Here is a 23,826-nt window from a genome sequence, read left to right as displayed (position 1 = left end):
AGTTTCAGGGCACCCGCCATTTATTACCTAGTCTCACTAGTGTACCCCTAAATTTAGGGGTGTCTACTTTCCAAAATGGGGTCATTTGGGGGGGGTTTGTGCCATCTTGGCATTTTATGGCCTTCAAAACTGTAACGCCCTTAGAAAGCCTGAAGGCGGTGCTTGGTTTTCGGGGCCCCGTACGCGGCTAGGCTCCCAAAAAGTCCCACATATGTGGTATCCCCGTACTCAGGAGAAGCAGCAGAATTTATTTTGGGGTGTCATTTCACATATGCCCATGGCATGCGTGAGCAATATATCATTTAGTGACAACTTTGTGAAAAAAAAAAAAAAAAAAAGTTTGTAATTTTCCCGCAACTTGTGGCAAAATATAAAATATTTCATGGACTCAACATGCCTCTCAGCAAATAGCTTGGGGTGTCTACTTTCTAAAATGGGGTCATTTGTGGGGGTTTTGTGCCATCTTGGCATTTTATGGCCTTCAAAACTGTAATAGGTAGTGAGAAGTGAACTCAAAAATTTACGCCCTTAGAAAGCCTGAAGGCGGTGCTTGGTTTTCGGGGCCCCGTACGCGGCTAGGCTCCCAAAAAGTCCCACATATGTGGTATCCCCGTACTCAGGAGAAGCAGCAGAATTTATTTTGGGGTGTCATTTCACATATGCCCATGGCATGCATGAGCAATATATCATTTAGTGACAACTTTGTTAAAAAAAAAAAAAAAAAGTTTGTAATTTTCCCGCAACTTGTGGCAAAATATAAAATATTCCATGAACTCAACATGCCTCTCAGCAAATAGCTTGGGGTGTCTACTTTCTAAAATGGGGTCATTTGTGGGGGTTTTGTGCCATCTTGGCATTTTATGGCCTTCAAAACTGTAATAGGTAGTGAGAAGTGAACTCAAAAATTTACGCCCTTAGAAAGCCTGAAGGCGGTGCTTGGTTTTCGGGGCCCCGTACGCGGCTAGGCTCCCAAAAAGTCCCACATATGTGGTATCCCCATACTCAGGAGAAGCAGCAGAATTTATTTTGGGGTGTCATTTCACATACGCCCATAGCATGTGTGAGCAATATATCATTTAGTGACAACTTTGTGTAAAAAAAAAAAAAAAAAAATTTTTTTTTTGTCATTATTCAATCGCTTGAGGCAAAAAAATAAAATATTCAATGGGCTCAACATGCCTCTTATCAATTTCCTTAGGGGGTCTACTTTCCAAAATGGGGTCATTTGGGGGGGTTTTGTACTGCCCTGCCATTTTAGCACCTCAAGAAATGAGATAGGCAGTCGTAAACTAAAAGCTGCGTAAATTCCAGAAAACGTACCTTAGTTTGTAGATGTGACAACTTTTGCGCAAACCAATAAATATACAATTATTGACTTTTTTTTTACCAAAGACATGTGGCTGAATACATTTTGGCCTAAATGTATGACTAAAATTGAGTTTATTGGATTTTTCTAATAACAAAAAGTAGAAAATATCATTTTTTTTCAAAATTTGCGGTCTTTTTACGTTTATATCGCAAAAAATAAAAATCGCAGAGGCAATCAAATACCATCAAAAGAAAGCTCTATTTGTGGGAAGAAAAGGACGCAAATTTTGTTTGGGTACAACATTGCATGACCGCGCAATTACCAGTTAAAGCAGCGCAGTGCCAAAGTGTAAAAAGACCTCTGGTCATTTACCAGCAAAATGGTCCGGTCTGAAAGTGGTTAAGTACAGTGAGATCATGAGGTTTTGAGCTGATTGTTGCAGTATGTCAATTTTGTTTTGCACTACTTTTTATGTTCATAATATAGTTGGGCTACATACAGTTCATAAAGCATACACAATGGACGAATCTTTTATTGAAGGTAATATATTTGGATGAATTTGGAACAAGCAAACTATTCATAATTCAATAAAAGCTGTTGAACTGCATAAAATGGGGGTGTTTGGAAAGACATAGTAATTTTAAGTAAGCTGGGCATGCTGAGAATGCGCACTGTGTAATGGTTGATCAACTAAGGGACAAGGTAGACGCAGCAGAGACTGAGTATGATTAACACGTTGCGCATCATGCCTTCAATAAAGACAACTTGGTGTTTTTTTGTTAAAAAGAATAAGATTGGAGCAGAAAAAAGTGACCAGTCTTACATTTGTGTGCCCTTTATAGCCAGAATGGCAAATTTCTTGTTCAAGAGATAGTTTGTAAGGTTACACTTCCTGTTGTACAGCACTTTGTTCACTGCAGAATTCCAATACACTCCTTGAAACACCCACCATAACTTTAGGACCCACCCACATCAACTCTCAGAACTGCTAAGCTACTCCCTAAGCCTGCCCTGAAACTACAGAGGCTCAAAGCATGAATGGGACATGTAGTATCAGGACTGGTAAAGGAAGGAAATAGGAAGTCAGAACCTGGAAATTCAGCCAGGAGCAGGAGGGACATCAGGCACAGAAACCTGTTACAGCTAAAGGAGGTAAGATGCAGATAAATTGACTGAGGTTTTGACTCATTTTTATGCACAATGCTTCTGTTTTGTGGGAGGAAAAGATGTTCTACATAAGCCACAGACCATTTTGCTGGCCAAAGACCACTTTTTGCAATTGGGTACTGCGTCGCATTAACTTGCAATTGCACATTTGTGCGACTTGGCTCCCAAATTGACTTTTTTTTGACAATTTTTCTTTTTTCTCCCCACAAATAGAACTTTCTTTTCGTGGTGTTCAGTCCTGCGGTTTTTATTTTTTGCACTATAAACAAAAAAGAGCGACAATTTTGAAAACGCATTTTCTACTTTTTGCTATATCCCCCAAAAATGTGTAAACATTTTTTTTTCCCTCCAGTTTAGGCCGATGTGTAGTGTTCTACATAATTTTGGTAAAATTCGCAGTAAGCGATTGGTTTGTGCAAAAATTTGTGTTTACAAAAAGGATAGCTTTCTGGCTTTTTTTAAAAAGATAAAGGAGTGATGCGCGGTACTATGACAGGAAATTGGCCTAGGAGGCTAAAATTCTATAGGCACTAAGATTGTGAGTGATATATATATTCCCGTATAAAGTAAGAGAAGGTATATAAAAAGTTGTGCGTATTTTATGAGGGGGTGGTTGAAGACTCTCACCACTATAGCATAATGATGTTCAGAGTAAGAGACAAATGTAATAAATTAGCATAAAAAAAGGAAAGAATCACAATACTTAGAACTAGTGATCCCTAATGCGATTTGTTAAAACTGACAGAATCGCATAAAGTGCCTCTTTCTGGCTTTTTTTTTTTTTTTTTACTAGTAATGGATCAGCGATTTTTATTGTGACTGCGACATTATGGCGGACCCATTTTACATTTTTGACAGATTTGGGACCATTGTCATTTATACAGCAATCATTGCTATAAAAATGCACTGATTCCTGTGTAAATTACACTGGCAGTGTAGGTGTTAAGTGTGTCCCAGGGGTGTGTTGCTATCTGTGGGTGGCGTGGCTGTGTTTTACGCATAACTGATCTCTGCTCCAATCACAGGGAGCAGAGATCAGTGTCACTGTTGCTAGGCAGAAAAAGGAGATGCTTGTTTACTTTAGCATCTCCCGTGAGACGATCGTGGTTATCCCTGCAGTGATCGAATCTGCGGAACCCGCGATTGGACTCGAGGTTACATAGTTACATAGTTAGGTTGAAAAAAGACACAAGTCCATCCAGTTCAACCAAAAAAAAAATATATATATATACACATACATACATACATACATACATATATACATATACCAGCCCATATACCCAATTCTATACCCACAGTTGATCCAGAGGAAGGCAAAAAAAAACCAGCAGAGCATGATCCAATTTGCTAAAGCAGGGGAAAAAATTCCTTCCTGATCCCCCGAGAGGCAATCGGATTTTCCCCGGATCAACTTTACCTATAAATTTATATTACCTACACTTAGGAAATAATCCAGGCCTTTCTTAAAGCAATCCACTGAGCTGGCCATAACCACCTCTGCAGGGAGTCTATTCCACATTTTTACAGCTCTTACCGTGAAGAAACCTTTCCGTATTTGGAGATGAAATCTCTTCTCCTCTAGACGTAAAGAGTGCCCCCTTGTCCTCTTTGTTGACTTTAAAGTGAATAACTCGACACCAAGTTCCCTATATGGACCCCTTATATATTTGTACATGTTGATCAAATCCCCCCCCCCCCCCTTAATCTCCTCTTATCAAGAGTGAATAAATTCAGTTCCTCTAATCTTGCCTCATAGCTGAGTTGCTCCATGCCTCTTATCAGTTTGGTTGCCCTTCTCTGCACTTTCTCCAGTTCCCTGATATCCTTTTTGAGAACTGGTGCCCAAAACTGAACGGCATATTCCAGATGAGGTCTTACTAATGATTTGAACAGGGGCAAAATGATCTCTCTCTCTCTGGAGTACATACCTCTCTTAATACAGGAAAGGACTTTGCTCGCTTTGGAAACCGCAGCTTTGCATTGCATGCTATTATTGAGCTTATGATCTACCAAAACCCCCAGATCCTTCTCCACTATGGATTTCCCCCAGTTGTACTCCCCCTAGCGTGTATGATGCATGCATATTCTTAGCCCCCAAGTGCATAACCTTACATTTCTCAACATTAAACCTCATCTGCCACATAGTCGCCCAATTAGACAGAGCATTGAGGTCTGCTTGTAAATTGGTGACATCCTGTAAGGACATTATTGCACCGCATAGCTTGGTGTCATCTGCAAAGACGGAAATGTTACTCTTGATCCCAGACCCAATATCATTTATAAAGATATTAAAAAGTAAGGGTCCCAGCACTGAACCTTGGGGTACACCACTCATAACCTTAGACCATTCAGAGTAAGAATCATTAACCACTACTCTCTGAATTCTGTCTTTTAGCCAGTTTTCTATCCCGACAAGGTGGCATGGTGGCAAATTTAAAGGGATGTACCTGCACTTCTATTTGTCTATCTGTGCCATTCTGCTGACTTATATCGGCGTGCATTGGTCGGGAAGTGGTTAAAGTAATAGTAAAGCCTTGTGGTCTTCCCCTGCTCTGCAAAACCATTACACAGAGCAGCCCTAATCTTCCTCTTGTGCCCAATGCTGGTGCTCCTAGGCCCCTCCCTCCTGCTGGGTCCCCTCACAGCAAGCAGCTTGCTTTGTGGGGCTCCCAAACAGGCGCTCCGTTTTTGTTGCTGTGTCTATTCACACATGGAGGCTTGGCTCGCTGGCTGTGATTGACAGCAGTGGGGGCCAGTGGCTCCCACTGCTGGCAAAAACCAGTCGGGAGTGAGGAGTCCCCAGAGAATCAAGGATCTCATGGACATCACTGTATTGCAAGGGTGCTCGGGTAAGAATTAATGGGGGCTGCTGCACACAGTTTTTACGTTCATGCATAGCCACTTTTGCGATACTAAAGTCCTTCTATTTAAAATGGAGAGGTGCTAAATGTCTTATACTTTCCTGCTCTGTGGTTGGCTCCTTACATTGTTCTGTGATCAGCAGTTTCCAAAGGATTACCAATTGTCTGCTGCATTCCTGGGGGCACGCAGTGGGCCATGTTCTGGGTTGTCAATGGAATCCATCCAACCGTGCAAAAGCCCACGAGACAGGGCACAACTTCTAGTCGACTTGGTGCCTGAGATTTGTCGAACCCTGTACTAGCAGATTAGATACTGTCAAATTGAAACGCAGTAGGACATGTAATTATTGAAAAGTAGATTGTAGGTCAATGATTGTAAAGGCATTTCTTTTAAATTTAAAATAAGAGGATATGTTTGCCTGCTCTGTTCAATGATATTGCACAGAGGGGGCCCCTTACCTGGAGATCCTTGCTGGTGCTGTCCACTCCTCCTTTCCTCAAAAAGCCATGTGCTGAAAGGGCATCTGTGTGGGTGTGCCCTCAGTCTAGGCTTTGTGCATCCCTAGTCTCGCACATTGGGGCTTGGCCACACCTCCCGCTCCCTTTTCACAGGATTTGACTGACAGCAGCAGGAGCCTAGAGCTGATTTTTAAGAACTGCAGCATAAAGCCAAACTCTGGTTGAGGAAACAATGTATATATACAATGGATGGTGGTATGGGTTATAGTATATAGTGCGAGATTAGAGTCCATACAAATGTCCTTTGAGCTGTTAAGCTCTGTGTGAGGAAACAGTCTATACAGACAGGGCAGCCTTGCAGGGGAAGCCGAAGCAAACTCCAAACATGTAGAGAAATCAAACAGGCACCTCTTCGTTAAGACTGTGTAGTTTTAATAGACAAAATGCGTTAAAAACACTCATTGAGGTTTCATTACTAAAATGGCGACGTGTTCCTGAGCATGTGCACTAGGGGGGTGTCTGTAGTGCATGCTCCTTTCTCAAGCTTTGCACTTCCCTGTAATCAACCAGCTGCTCTCCAAGCCTCTCTTTGGACTCTGCACACATGCTGGAAGATTCCTGCTGGTCAGGATGCCGGCTATGAGAAGGATTCACAGGACATCACCCCCTCTGCTGGAAGCTGTGACGGAGATTGGTCTAACTGGACTATCCTGTGCCTGAGTAATGAAACCTAAATGTGAATGTTAATGCACTTTGTCTATTCTGTTCCCATCACTTTAACCAGTTGCCGACCGCCGCACGCCGATGTACGTCGGCAGAATGGCACGGGCAGGCATAAGGGCTTACATGTACGTCCCTTGCCTCCCGCGGGTCGCGGATAGTTTCAGGGCACCCGCCATTTATTACCTAATAAAGGTTTAACCCCCTGATCACCCGGCGGGTGTCATTTGTGACTAATAACTGTTAGGGCAGTTAGGGTTAGCCCCCTTTAGTTCTAAGGTACCCCCCTAACCCCCCCAATAAAGGTTTAACCCCGTGATCACCCCCCGTCGCCAGTGTCACTAAGGCTGGGTTCACATTGCAGCGGTTTATGAGAACGGATGTGATTCGCACTGCAGTGCAAATCACATCCGATCTCTGTGCGATTCGAGTTCAGCCATTCGCCACACCCGCCGCAAATTCGCACGGGACCCTTTTTTTGGCCCGCAGCAGAATCGGATCGCATGGGTGTTCACACCATGCGATCCGAGTTTGCAGATCGCACTGCGATATGCGAACTGATCTGGGGGTGTCAGTAACATTTCACTGACACTCCCAGCAGTTCGCATAGGGCAGTGTGAACTGCCGCCGGGAGGCATGCGATGCGGGAACCCGCCGCGCATTCGTGGCGTTCCCGCATCGCTCCAGTGTGAACCCAGCCTAATAAGCGATCGTTTTTCTGATCGCTGTATTAGTGTCACAGGTGACGCTAGTTAGGCAGGTAGGTATTTAGGTTCGCCGCAGCTTTTTATAGCGCCAGGGACCCCCATATACTACCGCATAAAGCCCCCTGATTGCCCCCTAGTTAACCCTTTCACCAGTGATCACCATATAACTGTTACAGGTGACGCTGGTTGGTTAGTTATTTTTTTATAGTTTCAGGGCACCCGCCATTTATTACCTAGTCTCACTAGTGTACCCCTAAATTTAGGGCTGTCTACTTTCCAAAATGGGGTCATTTGGGGGGGGTTTGTGCCATCTTGGCATTTTATGGCCTTCAAAACTGTAACGCCCTTAGAAAGCCTGAAGGCGGTGCTTGGTTTTCGGGGCCCCGTACGCGGCTAGGCTCCCAAAAAGTCCCACATATGTGGTATCCCCGTACTCAGGAGAAGCAGCAGAATTTATTTTGGGGTGTCATTTCACATACGCCCATAGCATGTGTGAGCAATATATCATTTAGTGACAACTTTGTGTCATTATTCAATCGCTTGAGGCAAAAAAATAAAATATTCAATGGGCTCAACATGCCTCTTATCAATTTCCTTAGGGGGTCTACTTTCCAAAATGGGGTCATTTGGGGGGGTTTTGTACTGCCCTGCCATTTTAGCACCTCAAGAAATGAGATAGGCAGTCGTAAACTAAAAGCTGCGTACCTTAGTTTGTAGATGTGACAACTTTTGCGCAAACCAATAAATATACAATTATTGACTTTTTTTTTTTTACCAAAGACATGTGGCTTAATACATTTTGGCCTAAATGTATGACTAAAATTGAGTTTATTGGATTTTTCTAATAACAAAAAGTAGAAAATATCATTTTTTTTCAAAATTTGCGGTCTTTTTACGTTTATATCGCAAAAAATAAAAATCGCAGAGGCAATCAAATACCATCAAAAGAAAGCTCTATTTGTGGGAAGAAAAGGACGAAAATTTTGTTTGGGTACAACATTGCATGACCGCGCAATTACCAGTTAAAGCAGCGCAGTGCCAAAGTGTAAAAAGACCTCTGGTCATTTACCAGCAAAATGGTCCGGTCTGAAAGTGGTTAAGGTAAGTAGCGCACTTACCACACACAGAATCTCACAGGGGTATAACTTGCTCATAGGAATCTATTCTGCAGAGAGGCTGCTGCTCAGGTCACATCTGTCCATTTACCCTTTTGCCTGTTAACCACATGAACTTCCAGGAGAAACGCTGCTCCACTACTGGATGGACCACTGCCACTCCAAACAGCCAACCAGTCTCTCAAATACCATACAAATTGAGAAGATGACTTGGTGCAATATATAGGGACTTGATTATAAAAGCAGAACCAAAAGGCCAGCCAAATACTTGCATGCCTGCCACTGCTCACCAGGACACAGCAGCAAGCATTTGTGTGATGATGGGATGAAATGCGTAGAGTGGGGTGGAGTATACAGATGTCAGATGCGCGCTGCTGTCTCCTGGGGAACAGTGGTGTACATGTAGGTATATTTGGCTTGCCTTTTGAGTGGTCTTGTTTTTTGTTCTGTTTTTATATTCAAGCCCTTATATAATGCATTGCACTATCTGAGCCTTTTTCTAAATTTGCATGGTCTTTTGAGTGCTCTTGTTTTGGTCTTGTATACATGTGCAGTCACTTTTATTATGGTAAATTATTCATACTAATTGAAGTTGCTTTATTGTTCACACAGTATAATGCATGGATATAAGCCTTGGCATTTATTTTCTCAAACTGACTTAGGCTGGGCATAGATCGGTTGTTTTTATGAAGTAATGGATTTTTTTATCCACACAAGTGGTGTGTATAGAGGAATCCTCCCTTCTGGGCTATTGTATTCTGCCAGTAGGAGGACTGCACTATCAAAATACACTAGTCAGCACTGCAGCCCGCTGATTGAGTAGTGTTTTCAATAATCCTGTTCAGCTAAAGTCGATCCCTAGGTTGGCTGTAAGTGAACGACCATAAATTGTAATTCAGAAGGTTCCTGCAGTTACCTGAATTTTTGATCGGTCTATAGCAGTGATGGCAAACCTTGGCACCCCAGATGTTTTGGAATGAAATTTCCCATGATGCTCATGCACTCTGCAGTGTAGCTGAGCATCATGGGAAATGTAGTTCCAAAACATCTGGGGTGCCAAGGTTCGCCATCACTGGTCTATAGTCATACTATCTGGTTTGCTCTGCTGTTAAATCAATCTGATAAGTCCATATGTAGCTTTGGATTTTTAAAGTCCTTTTCTTAAAGGGCTTGATGTGTTTTTTTTTTTTTTTTTTTTTTTTTGTATAAATTGGTCAGTGTCTGTTTCACAAGGTTGTTTGCTTGTAAGCTGAATCTTGTTTGGTATAATGTATTTGGCAACAGTCTCTGCATTTCACTAGGATGACAAAGCTGCTTATGCAGAAATGCACTTGGTCAGTGTTGTCACCTTAAGGCCCCTTTCACACTGACGTCCCGTTCAGGCCCGCCTGTCAGTTTTTCCATAGAACGTCTGATGTCAGCGGTGACACGTCCGCTGACATCCGACCCGCTCCGATCCGAAAGTGTAACAGAGGAAAAAGCTATTTTTCCATCCGCCATCGGATCGGGTGACGACGGGCACTGCGGCCCTTCGTCATCCGATCTCCCATAGGGGAGAGTGGCGCTGTGACAGGTCTGTCCCTGCGCAGTGTGCAGAGACGGACCTGTCATCTCCCTGCTCAGCGGGGATCGACTGAGTGATCCCCGCTGAGCAAACGGATATCCACGGGGCGGATCAGAACTGATCCGCCCTGTGTGAAAGGACCCTTAGGATAGGAAGTTAAAGGGGTGTTCCGGCCAATATTTAAAAAAAAAGTCATCAGCTAGAGACACTGTAGCTGCTGACTTTTATTAAGGACAGTTGCCTGTCCAGCGATCCCGCGATGTCGGCCACCCCGAGGCCGATCTGTCCATTGGATTAGCTGCCGGCTCCTCCATCTTAAAGGGAAACAGGCAGTGGATTCTTGCAGCTTCACTGCCAGTTTCCTACTGCGCATGCGCGAGTCGCGCGGCGCTTTGGGAATGGCCCCGTTTTCTGTGACGCATGTCCCAGAAGGCAACGAGGCCACTCACCGAAGAGGACGAAGCACTGCGGAATATGAAGAGGCAGATTAGAAAGACTGCCTAGTAACAGCAGTTTCAAGTGAAAATTTTCAGTTTGAATGGGGTGTAGGTGGCTTTACTCGTGTATGCACTCTCACTTGTGTATATTGGCTTATGTGTACTGATATCTACAAATTTTAGTCAGGAATTATTTTGGGGAATTTGTCCTGAACCCGTGGTGCACTAAGTGCAAGTACCCCTTCGTACAGTATCCAGCTGCTCTGTAGTTCAGCCGGTCATAGATTTCAGTTGGCTAGCACCAGGGCTGGAGGTGCCTGAAAGGGGTGGGATGCTATGCGGCTGACTCGAGATGCCCATGTGCAAGTAGTTTTGGAGTTTGAACTTCCTTTTCTAAAAGGGGTGTGTATGTATGTACAGTGCTTTGCGAAAGTTTTCGGTCCCCTTGAACTTTTCAACCTTTTGCCACATTTCAGGCTCCAAACATAAAGATATAAAATTTTTATTTTTTGTGAAGAATCACCAATATGTGGGACACAATTGTGAAGTGGAACGAAATCTATATTGAATTTTTGAAACTTTTTCAACCAATAAAAAAATGAAAAGTGGGGCGTGCAAAATTATTCGGCCCCCTTGCGTTAATACTTTGTAGAGCCACCTTTTGCAGCGATTAGCTGCAAGTCGCTTGGGGTATGTCTCTATCAGTTTTGCACATCGAGAGACTGAAATTCTTGCCCATTCTAACTTGCAAAACAGCTCGAGCTCAGTGAGGTTGGATGGAGAGCGTTTGTGAACAGCAGTTTTCAGCTCTTTCCACAGATTCTCGATTGGTTTCAGGTCTGGACTTTGACTTGGCCATTCTAACACCTGGATACGTTTATTTGTGAACCATTCCTTTGTAGATTTTGCTGTATGTTTGGGATCATTGTCTTGTTGGAAGATAAATCTCCGTCCCAGTTTCAGGTCTTTTGCAGATTCCAACAGGTTTTCATCCAGAATGGTCCTGTATTTGGCTGCATCCATCTTCCCCTCAATTTTAACCATCTTCCCTGTCCCTGCTGAAGAAAAGCAGGCCCAAACCATGGTGCTGCCACCACCATGTTTGACAGTGGGGATGGTGTGTTGAGGGTGATGAGCTGTGTTGCTTTTACGCCAAACATATAGTTTTGCATTGTGGGCAAAAAGTTCGATTTTGGTTTCATCTGACCAGAGCACCTTCTTCCACATGTTTGGTGTGTCTCCCAGGTGCCTTGTGGCAAACTTTAGACTAGAGTTTTTATGGATATCTTTGAGAAATGGCTTTCTTCTTGCCACTCTTCCATAAAGGCCAGATTTGTGCAGTGTACGACTGATTGTTGTCCTATGGACAGACTCTCCCACCTCAGCTGTAGTTCTCTGCAGTTCATCCAGAGTGATCATGGGCCTCTTGGCTGCATCTCTAATCAGTCTTCTCCTCGTCTGAGCTGAAAGTTTAGAGGGACAGCCAGGTCTTGGTAGATTTGCAGTGGTCTGATACTCCCATTTTAAAATGATCGCTTGCACAGTGCTCCTTGGGATGTTTAAAGCTTGGGAAATCTTTTTGTATCCAAATACGGCTTTAAAGAGGAAGTAAACCCTGATGGGTTTACTTCCTCTTTCATTCCCTGCAAAGGCAAAGCATAATGGACTACTATGCATCGCATAGTTGCCCATTATGTGTCACTTACCTGACACAGGAGCCAGCGAAGTCGCCGCTGTCCCCTGTAGTCCGTCGCATCCATTTTGCTGGTGGCGTCTCGCAGCTCCGCCGCTGTCATTCGGCGAGGTCACTCCCGCGCATGCGCACGGGAGTCGACGCGCGCGGCAGCTCCATTCTTGGAAATGCCACGCTCAGTGCACCTGCGCACCGCTGTCTATGGCGCATGCGCCGTAGACAGCGGTGCCCGTTTTCGGAGATATTGCTTGGACCTACAGGTAAGCCTTAATCTAGCTTGCCTGTAGGTCAAAGTGGTTTGTAAGGGTTTACAACCACTTTAAATTTCTCCACCAGTATTACGGACCTGCCTGGCGTGTTCCTTGGTCTTCATGATGCTCTCTGCGCTTTCAACAGAACCCTGAGACTATCACAGAGCAGGTGCATTTATACAGAGACTTGATTACACACAGGTGGGTTCTATTTATCACCATCAGTAATTTAGGACAACATTGGATCATTCAGAGATCCTCGCTGAACTTCTGGAGTGAGTTTGCTGCACTGAAAGTAAAGGGGCCGAATAATTTTGCACGCACCGCTTTTCAGTTTTTTTATTTGCTAAAAAAAAAGTTTAAATTATCCAATAGATTTCGTTCCACTTCACAATTTGTGTCCCACTTGTTGGTGATTTTTTCACAAAAATTTAAATTTTATATCTGTTTGAAGCCTGAAATGTGGCAAAAGGTTGAAAAGTTCAAGGGGGCCGAATACTTTTGCAAGGTTATGTGTGTGTGTGTATATATGTATGTATATATGTGTGTGTGTGTGTGTATATATATATATATATATATATATATTAGTGTCTTCTTGTAAGCTAAAGCCTGCTTGATATGTTAAATACTCTAACCTTTTTTTTTTTTTCTTCTCTTCCTCTCTGAAAGCTTTTTATTCAACTTTTGGCTGGCCTCTGTTGCTTTTTTGTAATAGTGTAAAGATGTTCTTGCCTAGAAGGCAATGAGTGTTGATCACATGGGGTTTTTGAAATGGCTTGTCTCGCTTGTTTTGGCAAGAGGTAAACAAAGTATTTTCATATTCTGTGGTGCTGCAGTTCACATGCCCCCCCCCCCCCCCCGTCAATAAAATCCAGCGACGGGCTTAAGTCCTACATTCTGTGTGAATGGGCACAGATGCGGGAATCAGGAGTGTGCCCACATGGGTGTCCACCAAGAGCACTTATCCAACGTTGATTCTTTATGTGGGGATGAGCCACCAGCGCCCCTGAGGGTCCCCAGAATTGGAGGACCAGGACCACCCTGTGCAAAATGAACTGCACTGTGGAATGCCCCATCATTGGTGTTCTGGGGAGTGGGGGGGGCAAATAGTGCTCCATTGGTGTTTGGGGGGGGGGGATAGTGTGCCCCGTCATTGGTGGCCCCAGGTGAAATAGACACGGCAGGATACCTGTATATGACAAGGGACTCTGTCATGCATTATATTAGTAGTCCTGTCTGAAAATCTGCAGAATAGTATTGCAGGTCGTCGTGTTTTTATTTTTTATATTTTTAATTTTTATTTGATCTGATTTAACCACTTTCAGACCGGACCATTTTGCTGGTAAATGACCAGAGGTCTTTTTACACTTTGGCACTGCGCTGCTTTAACTGGTAATTGCGCGGTCATGCAATGTTGTACCCAAACAAAATTTGCGTCCTTTTCTTCCCACAAATAGAGCTTTCTTTTGATGGTATTTGATTGCCTCTGCGATTTTTATTTTTTGCGATATAAACGTAAAAAGACCGCAAATTTTGAAAAAAAATGATATTTTCTACTTTTTGTTATTAGAAAAATCCAATAAACTCAATTTTAGTCATACATTTAGGCCAAAATGTATTCAGCCACATGTCTTTGGTAAAAAAAAAGTCAATAATTGTATATTTATTGGTTTGCGCAAAAGTTGTCACATCTACAAACTAAGGTACGTTTTCTGGAATTTACGCAGCTTTTAGTTTACGACTGCCTATCTCATTTCTTGAGGTGCTAAAATGGCAGGGCAGTACAAAACCCCCCCAAATGACCCCATTTTGGAAAGTAGACCCCCTAAGGAAATTGATAAGAGGCATGTTGAGCCCATTGAATATTTTATTTTTTTGCCTCAAGCGATTGAATAATGACAAAAAAAAAAATTTTTTTTTTTTTTTACACAAAGTTGTCACTAAATGATATATTGCTCACACATGCTATGGGCGTATGTAAAATGACACCCCAAAATAAATTCTGCTGCTTCTCCTGAGTATGGGGATACCACATATGTGGGACTTTTTGGGAGCCTAGCCGCGTACGGGGCCCCGAAAACCAAGCACCGCCTTCAGGCTTTCTAAGGGCGTAAATTTTTGAGTTCACTTCTCACTACCTATTACAGTTTTGAAGGCCATAAAATGCCAAGATGGCACAAAACCCCCACAAATGACCCCATTTTAGAAAGTAGACACCCCAAGCTATTTGCTGAGAGGCATGTTGAGTTCATGGAATATTTTATATTTTGCCACAAGTTGCGGGAAAATTACAAACTTTTTTTTTTTTTTTTTTTTTTAACAAAGTTGTCACTAAATGATATATTACTCATGCATGCCATGGGCATATGTGAAATGACACCCCAAAATAAATTCTGCTGCTTCTCCTGAGTACGGGGATACCACATATGTGGGACTTTTTGGGAGCCTAGCCGCGTACGGGGCCCCGAAAACCAAGCACCGCCTTCAGGCTTTCTAAGGGCGTAATTTTTTGATTTCACTCCTCACTACCTATTACAGTTTTGAAGGCCATAAAATGCCAAGATGGCACAAAACCCCCACAAATGACCCCATTTTAGAAAGTAGACACCCCAAGCTATTTGCTGAGAGGCATGTTGAGTCCATGGAATATTTTATATTTTGCCACAAGTTGCGGGAAAATTACAAACTTTTTTTTTTTTTTTTTTTTTTTTCACAAAGTTGTCACTAAATGATATATTGCTCACGCATGCCATGGGCATATGTGAAATGACACCCCAAAATAAATTCTGCTGCTTCTCCTGAGTATGGGGATACCACATATGTGGGACTTTTTGGGAGCCTAGCCGCGTACGGGGCCCCGAAAACCAAGCACCGCCTTCAGGCTTTCTAAGGGCGTTACAGTTTTGAAGGCCATAAAATGCCAAGATGGCACAAACCCCCCCCAAATGACCCCATTTTGGAAAGTAGACACCCCTAAATTTAGGGGTACACTAGTGAGACTAGGTAATAAATGGCGGGTGCCCTGAAACTATAAAAAAATAACTAACCAACCAGCGTCACCTGTAACAGTTATATGGTGATCACTGGTGAAAGGGTTAACTAGGGGGCAATTAGGGGGCTTTATGCGGTAGTATATGGGGGTCCCTGGCGCTATAAAAAGCTGCAGCGAACCTAAATACCTACCTGCCTAACTAGCGTCACCTGTGACACTAATACAGCGATCAGAAAAACGATCGCTTATTAGGCTGGGTTCACACTGGAGCGATGCGGGAACGCCACGAATGCGCGGCGGGTTCCCGCATCGCATGCCTCCCGGCGGCAGTTCACACTGCCCTATGCGAACTGCTGGGAGTGTCAGTGAAATGTTACTGACACCCCCAGATCAGTTCGCATATCGCAGTGCGATCTGCAAACTCGGAGCGCATGGTGTGAACACCCATGCGATCCGATTCTGCTGCGGGCCAAAAAAAGGGTCCCGTGCGAATTTGCGGCGGGTGCGGCGGGTGCGGCGAATGGCTGAACTCGAATCGCACAGAGATCGGATGTGATTTGCACTGCAGTGCGGTGCGAATCACATCCGTTCTCATAAACCGCTGCAATGTGAACCCAGCCTTAGTGACACTGGCGACGGGGGGTGATCACGGGGTTAAACCTTTATTGGGGGGGTTAGGGGGGTACCTTAGAACTAAAGGGGGCTAACCCTAACTGCCCTAACAGTTATTAGTCACAAATGACACCCGCCGGGTGATCAGGGGGTTAAACCTTTATTAGGTAATAAATGGCGGGTGCCCTGAAACTATAAAAAAATAACTAACCAACCAGCGTCACCTGTAACAGTTATATGGTGATCACTGGTGAAAGGGTTAACTAGGGGGCAATCAGGGGGCTTTATGCGGTAGTATATGGGGGTCCCTGGCGCTATAAAAAGCTGCGGCGAACCTAAATACCTACCTGCCTAACTAGCGTCACCTGTGACACTAATACGGCGATCAGAAAAATGATCGCTTATTAGGCTGGGTTCACACTGGAGCGATGCGGAAACGCCGCGAATGCGCGGCGGGTTCCCGCATCGCATGCCTCCCGGCGGCAGTTCACACTGCCCTATGCGAACTGCTGGGAGTGTCAGTGAAATGTTACTGACACCCCCAGATCAGTTCGCATATCGCAGTGCGATCTGCAAACTCGGATCGCATGGTGTGAACACCCATGCGATCCGATTCTGCTGCGGGCCAAAAAAAGGGTCCCGTGCGAATTTGCGGCGGGTGCGGCGGGTGTGGCGGGTGCGGCGAATGGCTGAACTCGAATCGCACAGAGATCGGATGTGATTTGCACTGCAGTGCGGTGCGAATCACATTCGTTCTCATAAACCGCTGCAATGTGAACCCAGCCTTAGTGACACTGGCGACGGGGGGTGATCACGGGGTTAAACCTTTATTGGGGGGGTTAGGGGGGTACATTAGAACTAAAGGGGGCTAACTCTAACTGCCCTAACAGTTATTACAGTCACAAATGACACCAATGCAAAAAAAAAAAAAAAAAAAAAAAAAATGACATTGGTGTCACTGTGACTGGGGGGCAGGGGTAATTGGGGGGGTGATCGGGGGGTAAAGGGGGGGTGTGAGTGTGCCTGGCATGTTCTACTGTGTGTGTGAGTGTTGGTGCAACTTACTGATCCGCTCTCCTCCGTGTCGGAACGGAAAATACCGACACGGAGGAGAGAATACATCACTTCCTCTCCTGTGTTTACATTACAGGAGAGGAAGTGATGTCACCGGGGATTTCTATTCGTCGGGAGCGATCGCGAGGGGGTGGCCATGAATGAATGGCCGTCCCCTCGTCCGGGATCGCTCCCGCACGAATACCGACCGCCGCAGGCACCGGGCGGGGGCCCGATCGGGCCCCCGACCCGCGGGAGGCAAGGGACGTACATGTATGTCCTTATGCCTGCCCGTGCCATTGCACCGACGTACATCGGCGTGCGGCGGTCGGCAACTGGTTAATCAAAACAATCGGCTAACTAATGAATTATGAAAATGGCCATTAGTTGCAGCCCTAAATGCAATTATGCCAGCAAACAACCAGCTAGTTCTCTGCATGGAAAAGGGCCGCCACCATCATTGATGGCATTGAGTGAAGACAAGCCATGGATGTGGCCACTGCATCTGCACCGAGACCTAAAGAAGAAATTTAGCTTTATACCTACCTGGTGTCCAGACATCATGCAGCTTCCACCGTAAATGAGAGCAAAGTCTAAATAGGTCCAGCCTGAAGCTGTGTGTCTGAAAGTTCAGCCTTAATCTACTGTTGTAGGACCCTCATCAGCCTTGCCAGAGTGGAGGGCAGGTGTTTACCACCACATTACTGGGCAACCATAGCATGAATCGGATTAACCACTTGCCGCCCGCCCTATAACAAATAGACGGTGGCAAAGTGGTTGCATAATCCTGACTGGACGTCATATGATGTGATCAGGATTATGAGCCGCTGCGCGCCCCCAGGGGCGCGCATCGCGGCGATCGTTGTTGCGGGGTGTCAGTCTGACACCCGGCAACTACGTTCTCGGTAAAGAGTCTCCGACGGAGACTCTTTACCATGTGATCAGCCGTGTCCAATCACGGCTGATCACAGTGTAAATGGGAAAAGCCAGTGATCGGCTTTTCGTCACTCGCGTCTGTGCCGCCTATCAGTGCCCATCCATGCCCACCTGTGCCGCCTACCCATGCCCACCTGTGCCGCCTACCCATGCCAATTTGTGCCACCTATCAGTGCCCATCCATGTCGCCCATTAGTACCACCTTATCAGTGCCACATATCGGTGTCCATCAATGCCACCTCATCAGTGCCACATATCGGTGCCCATCAGTGCCGCCTTATCATTGCAACCCTATCAGTGAAGGAGAAAACTTACTTATTTGCAAAGTTTTGAAACAAACAAAACATTTTTTTTTAAAACTTTTCGGTATTTTATTTGTTTAGCAAAAATAAAAACCGCAGAGGTGATCAAATACCACCAAAAGAAAGCTCTATTTGTGGGAAAAAAATGATAAAAATTTAATTTGGGTACAGTGTAGCATGACCGCGCAATTGTCATTCAAAGTGCGACAGCGCTGAAAGCTCAAAATTGGTCTGGGCAGGAAGGTGTTTAAGTGCCCGGTATTGAAGTGGCTAAGGCAGTGCTCGACAAAACCCGGTCGCCAGGTCGCATTGGCGACTAGAATCAGCGACCTTGCGCCTGGGGCAGCATAGCTGGGGGTATCCCGTCTCCGTGGACCCCCCCCCCGCGCGATCGCGTCGGGCCGCGCCGCAGGCGGCCGGTAATTGAGCCCCCGGCTTTGAGGCCTTCTGTGATCCTATGGCTCCTTCTGGAATCTGGCGCCCTCTTGTGGTGGCCGTTGGAATTACAACCAACAATGTTAATGGGCCAGTCTTTCTCCATCCCTTTACTTAGAACCCCTAAACAAAACAAAAAAAATATATATATATATATATATATATAAATTTTTTTTTTTTTTTTTTATTTATTCTAACACCCTAGAGAGTAAAATGGTGGTCGTTGCAATACTGTCTGTCACACCATATTTGTACAGCGGACTTACAAGCGCACTTTTTTTGGGGAAAAAAAATTTATTTAATAAAAAAAAAAAAGACAACAGTAAAGTTAGCCCAATTTTTTTTTTTTATATATTGTGAAAGATAATGTTACGCCGAGTAAATCGATACCCAACATGTCACGCTTCAAAATTGCGGCCGCTCATGGAATGGCGACAAGCTTTTACCCTTTAAAATCTCCATAGGCGACGTTTAAAAAATTCTTCAGGTTGCACGTTTTGAGTTACAGAGGAGGTCTGGGGCTAGAATTATTGCTCTTACTCTACCGATCGCAGCGATACCTCACATGTGTGGTTTGAACACCGCTTTCATATATGCGTTCGCTTCTGCACGCAAGCTTGGCAAGACGGGGCGCATTTAAAACCAATTTTTTTTTCTTATTTTAACTTTTATTTTTATTTTTTTCACTGTTCTTTTAAAAAAAAAAAAAAAATGTGTGTCACTTTTATTCCTATTACAAGGAATGTAAAAATCCCTTGTAATAGAAAAAAGCATGACAGGTCCTCTTTTATATATGAGATCTGGGGTCAGAGAGACCTCACATCTCATATTTACACTAAAATGCAATTTAAAAATGTCCCTCTAAGAGCTATGGGCAATGACTTGGAGACAGGTGGGGGGCTGGGGGCGCTATCTTCCCCTCACTCGTCTCCATGTCAGGCCAGGGACAGGTCCAGATCGCCGTCACGGACCTGGCTCCTAACTTTTTTAGCTGGCTCCTAGATTCCAAGCAAATTTGTCAACCCCTGGGCTAAGGTACTCTATGCAGTTGGTCCTCTGTGGGATTCTAGAATTGGAAAACTATGGCAATACTACTTTGAAAGTGTGCAAGTACTGTACAGGCAAAATTGCTCATGTACTAGATCAAATCACTGTAGAGAGCTATTTACAATCAGTCATGTCCTTCTCTTTATTATTTTATGTTTTTGATCCTGCCAGTGAATGTTGTGGTGGTGTGCTGTCCCCCACAGGCAAGTTTATCAATGTGCCTCAGGTTTTCTTTTTCCTCATGGGACACAGTCGACAGCAGATTGATGTCTCATGGGACACTGAGGAGAAAGGATCCTTTCTCCTCAGGATCAAGCCTGCAGAAGTGCCCCTATAGCAAAAATATATCTTGCTATCAAGGCAAGAGCAAGGAATGCTGGTAGGAGACCTCGGAGGAGGTTAAGGGCTGCTCTTTGCAAAACATTGCAAGGAGCAAGGCCATTTTGACATGTTGTAAAGGTATTTAAAGAGGTTGTAAAGGTTTTTTTTTTCTTTTTTTTTTTTCCTAAGTAGGTTCCTTTAAGCTAGTGCATTGTTGGTTCACTTAGACTTTTTTTTTTTTTTTTTTTTTTCCTTCGATTTCCCTTCTAAATGGTTTTTTCTTTGAATTTCTCACTTCCTATTCCTCCTCAGTAAGCTGTTCTGGCTGACTAAACGCCACTTGGATGATGGTGTGAAGTTTACTGAGGAGAAACGAAGTGAGAAATTCAGACAAAGAAACATTTAAAAGGGAAATCTAAGGAAAAGGTAAATGAACCAACAATGCACTAGCTTAACCACCTAAGGACCGCCGCATGGGAATGTACGTCATCAGAATGGCATGTACAGGCACAAGCACGTACATGTACGTGCTTGCCTTCCAGCGGGTGGGGGGTCCGATTGGACCCCCTCCCGCTGGATGCGGCGGTCCGTTTCGCTGAATGAGAAGCTTCCTCCCGCTGTGTATAGTAAACACAGGCAGGGAGGAAGTGATGTCATTCTCCTTGGGGCGGTCTTTTTCAACCGACTACGAGGAGAACACTGAAAGTAAATGCACCAAACACTACACTAACATATATAGGCACAAAAATCCGCCCCCCCTCCCAGTCGGTGTCGCTGATTGCAGTGATCATTTATTTACTGATCACTGCATTCAGTGTCAGTTGTGACAGTAAAAAGTGTCAGGGCAGTTAGTGTTAGGTCCAGAGTAGCCCCCTACCCCCCCCAATAAAGGTTTAACCCCCCGATTGCCCCTAGAGTTAACCCTTTCACCCCCTTTTGCCAGTGTCACTAAGCGATCATTTTTCTGATCGCTGCATTAGTGGCACTGGTGTCGCTAATTCACTAGTTATTTTTTTAGGTTCACCGCCAGGTTTTTATAGCGCTAGGTACCCAGATATACTACCCAATAATGGTTTTAACCCCCTGATTGCCCCTAGTTAACCCTTTCACCAGTGATCACCGTGTAAGTGTTACGGGTGACTCTGGTTAGTTTGCTTTTTATAGCATCAGGGCACCCACCATTTATTACCCAATAAAGGTTTAACCCCCTGATCACCCGGCGGGTGATATCAATTAGGTTTTAGGGTCAGGGTCTGCGTCGCCCCAGGCAGCGCTAGGTTAGTGACAGTACCGCTAACACCCACGTGCAAAGCATACACCTCCCGTAGTGGTATAGAATCTGAACAGATCAATATCTGATCTAATCAGATCTATATTGGCGTCCCCAGCAGTTTAGGATTCCAAAAAAACGCATTAGCAGGATCAGCCCAGATACCTGCTAGCACCTGCGTTTTGCCCCTCCGCCCAGCCCACCCAAGTGCAGTATCGGTCGATCACTGTCACTTACAAAACACTAAACACATAACTGCAGCGATTGCAGAGTCAGGCCTGATCCCTGCGATCGCTAACAGTTTTTTTGATAGCGTTTTACATTTAAATCCGGAAGGCAGTGCTTGGTTTTCGGGGTCCCGTACGTGGCTAGGCTCCCAAAAAGTCCCCCACATGTGGTATCCCCGTACTCGGGAGAAGCATCAGAATTAATTTTGTGTAATTTCACTTATGCCCATAGCATGTGTGAACAATATATCATTTAGTGACAACTTTGTGCAAAAAAAAAAAAAAAGTTTTTTTTAATATTCCTGCAACTTGTGGCAAAATATAAAATATTTCATGGACTCAGCATGCCTCTCAGTAAATAGCTTGGGGTATCTACTTTCCAAAATGGGGTCATTTGGGGGGGTTTGTGCTATTGGCATTTTATGGCCTTCGAAACTGTGATAGGTAGTGAGGAGTGGGGGGGGGGGGGGGGGTTGTACTGCCATTTATGCACCTCAAGAAGTGAGATGGGCAGTCGTAAATTAAAAGTTGTGTAAATTCCAGAAAATGTACTTTAGTTTGTAGACGCTATAACTTTTGTGCAAACCAATAAATCTACGCTTATTGACATTTTTTTTTTTACTAAAGACATGTGGCTGAATAAATTTTGCCCTAAATGTATGACTAACATTTAGTTCGATTTTTCTTATAACAAAAAGTAGAAAATATATTTTTTTTTCTCAATTTTCGGTCTTTTTCCATTTATATCGCAAAAAATAAAAATCGCAGAGACAATCAAATGCCATCAAAAGAAAGCTCTATTTGTGGGAAGAAAGGGACGCAAATTTAGTTTGGGTACAACATTGCATGACCGCGTAATTACCAGTTAAAGCAGTGCAGTGCGAAATTTTAAAAAGACCTCTGGTGTTTAGGCTGACTATTGGTCCGAGGCTGAAGTGGTTAAAGGAACCTATTTAGAAAATAAACAAAGCTTTACAACCCCTTTTAATTCTTTAAAGAATAAGTCTCTTTAACATGTTTACCGTATATATATTTTGTGTATGGCTAAAGTTACACCAGTTTACCACCTTGATCTAAATTACTCCTGATTTTAAAAAAGCTTCATTTCTATAAATGTCCAATTTCTTTTCATTTTAGTACCATTTTTTGATCTTATTGGGTTTTAGGAGAATGCCTTTTCCTAAAGCTACTTCAGCAACACTTAAAAAATGTTTAGTACTACTTGGTTGGACTTGTGTATTACATCCTTGCTGTTTTTTTTTTTTTTTTTTTTTCTTTTCAGGCCAGCTGCATAGCATCACTTTTCAGAGACAAGAGGAAGATTACTTGAAACTGACTGTACGCTGCAGGCCCTGTATCTTTGTTCTGGGACATAACTGCAGTGCCCGAGGCAAGGTGGTTAATGCTCTTTTGGGTGATCCTCTTCTGCCAGTTGGAACATGTTGTGACCCAGACACCTGTAAGCGAAGGCGCATTAGTTTTAGACATGGCAAACAGACTTTGGTAAGTTTGGCACTGCCTGAGCAATATGAACTAGTTCATCAGCTGGTAGCTCATCAAGGTAAATGGGACACCATTCCTGAAGAGGATTTGGATATACCAGAAGATGAAGAGGACCCTGCACACAGATTGGCTGAGCTTGAAGTAACCTTGCCTTACCACTTGCTGCAGGTATGTGGTTTTTTTTTTTGTTGTTATATAGATATGTTCTAAAATATTGTGTATTGGTGAGTCTCCATTAAATAAAAAGTGAAGTTACAGTAATGTGTACATTCTTAGAGGTTTCTGATCACTGTGGTATTGGAGTAGATCTGAGGAAGCACAGGAGTATATCTCCTTTTTTGGGTCTAAAACTATTAGACAGGGGCCAGGGGCGGACTGACCATTGGGCCACTCGGGCACTGCCCGAGGGCCCCATGCCACCAGGGTGCCCCATCAGGGCTGCCCCACCTCTCCAGTACCTTCTCAGCCAATAGAAACATGTCTGTGTATACTGTGTGTGGGTGTGTTTGTGTATACTGTGTGGCCCCATAATTTGATTGCCTGGGGGCCCCATGAGTTGTCAGTCCGCCGCTGGTCCTAGCACATGAATTGGGAGAAGGGGAAAGATGTAAGGGCATGTTGGATGAGTAAAGAATGAAGTATATAGGGAGTATAGGGCTACATGTGGTGGTGGGGTAGCGGGGTGTTGTGTGTCTGAGCAGGGGATCGGGGGCAAAGCTCCTGTTTTCTACATCTGAACTAGGTGTTTATGGGAGAAATGTTTTCAGTCATCTGGAACCTGAGAAAATTATCCAAATTTGTGCCTGTCATGGTGTTGCGCTATTAGTTGTTCTTAGCTTTTTTTT

General features: G+C 44.2%; 1 long non-coding RNA gene across 1 annotated transcript in view; it reads left to right on the top strand.

Moving 5' to 3' along the window:
• Positions 1-2,351: 2,351 nt before the first annotated feature.
• LOC143959118 (uncharacterized) overlaps positions 2,352-23,826 on the top strand; it is a 58,056-nt gene continuing 36,581 nt past the window's right edge. The window contains exons 1-2 of the long non-coding RNA XR_013270180.1: positions 2,352-2,461; positions 22,761-23,149. This is a non-coding gene — a long non-coding RNA (uncharacterized LOC143959118). The remainder of the gene's footprint in view (positions 2,462-22,760; positions 23,150-23,826) is intronic.

Source organism: Lithobates pipiens, unplaced genomic scaffold (genome assembly GCF_037356315.1).
Source record: "Lithobates pipiens isolate NorthernLeopardFrog02 unplaced genomic scaffold, aLitPip1_a1.2 Scaffold_67, whole genome shotgun sequence".
In the NCBI taxonomy this organism is placed as follows: domain Eukaryota; kingdom Metazoa; phylum Chordata; class Amphibia; order Anura; family Ranidae; genus Lithobates; species Lithobates pipiens.
The sequence above is the reverse complement of the archived record's forward strand: the minus strand, read 5'-3'. Positions and strand labels throughout refer to the sequence as shown.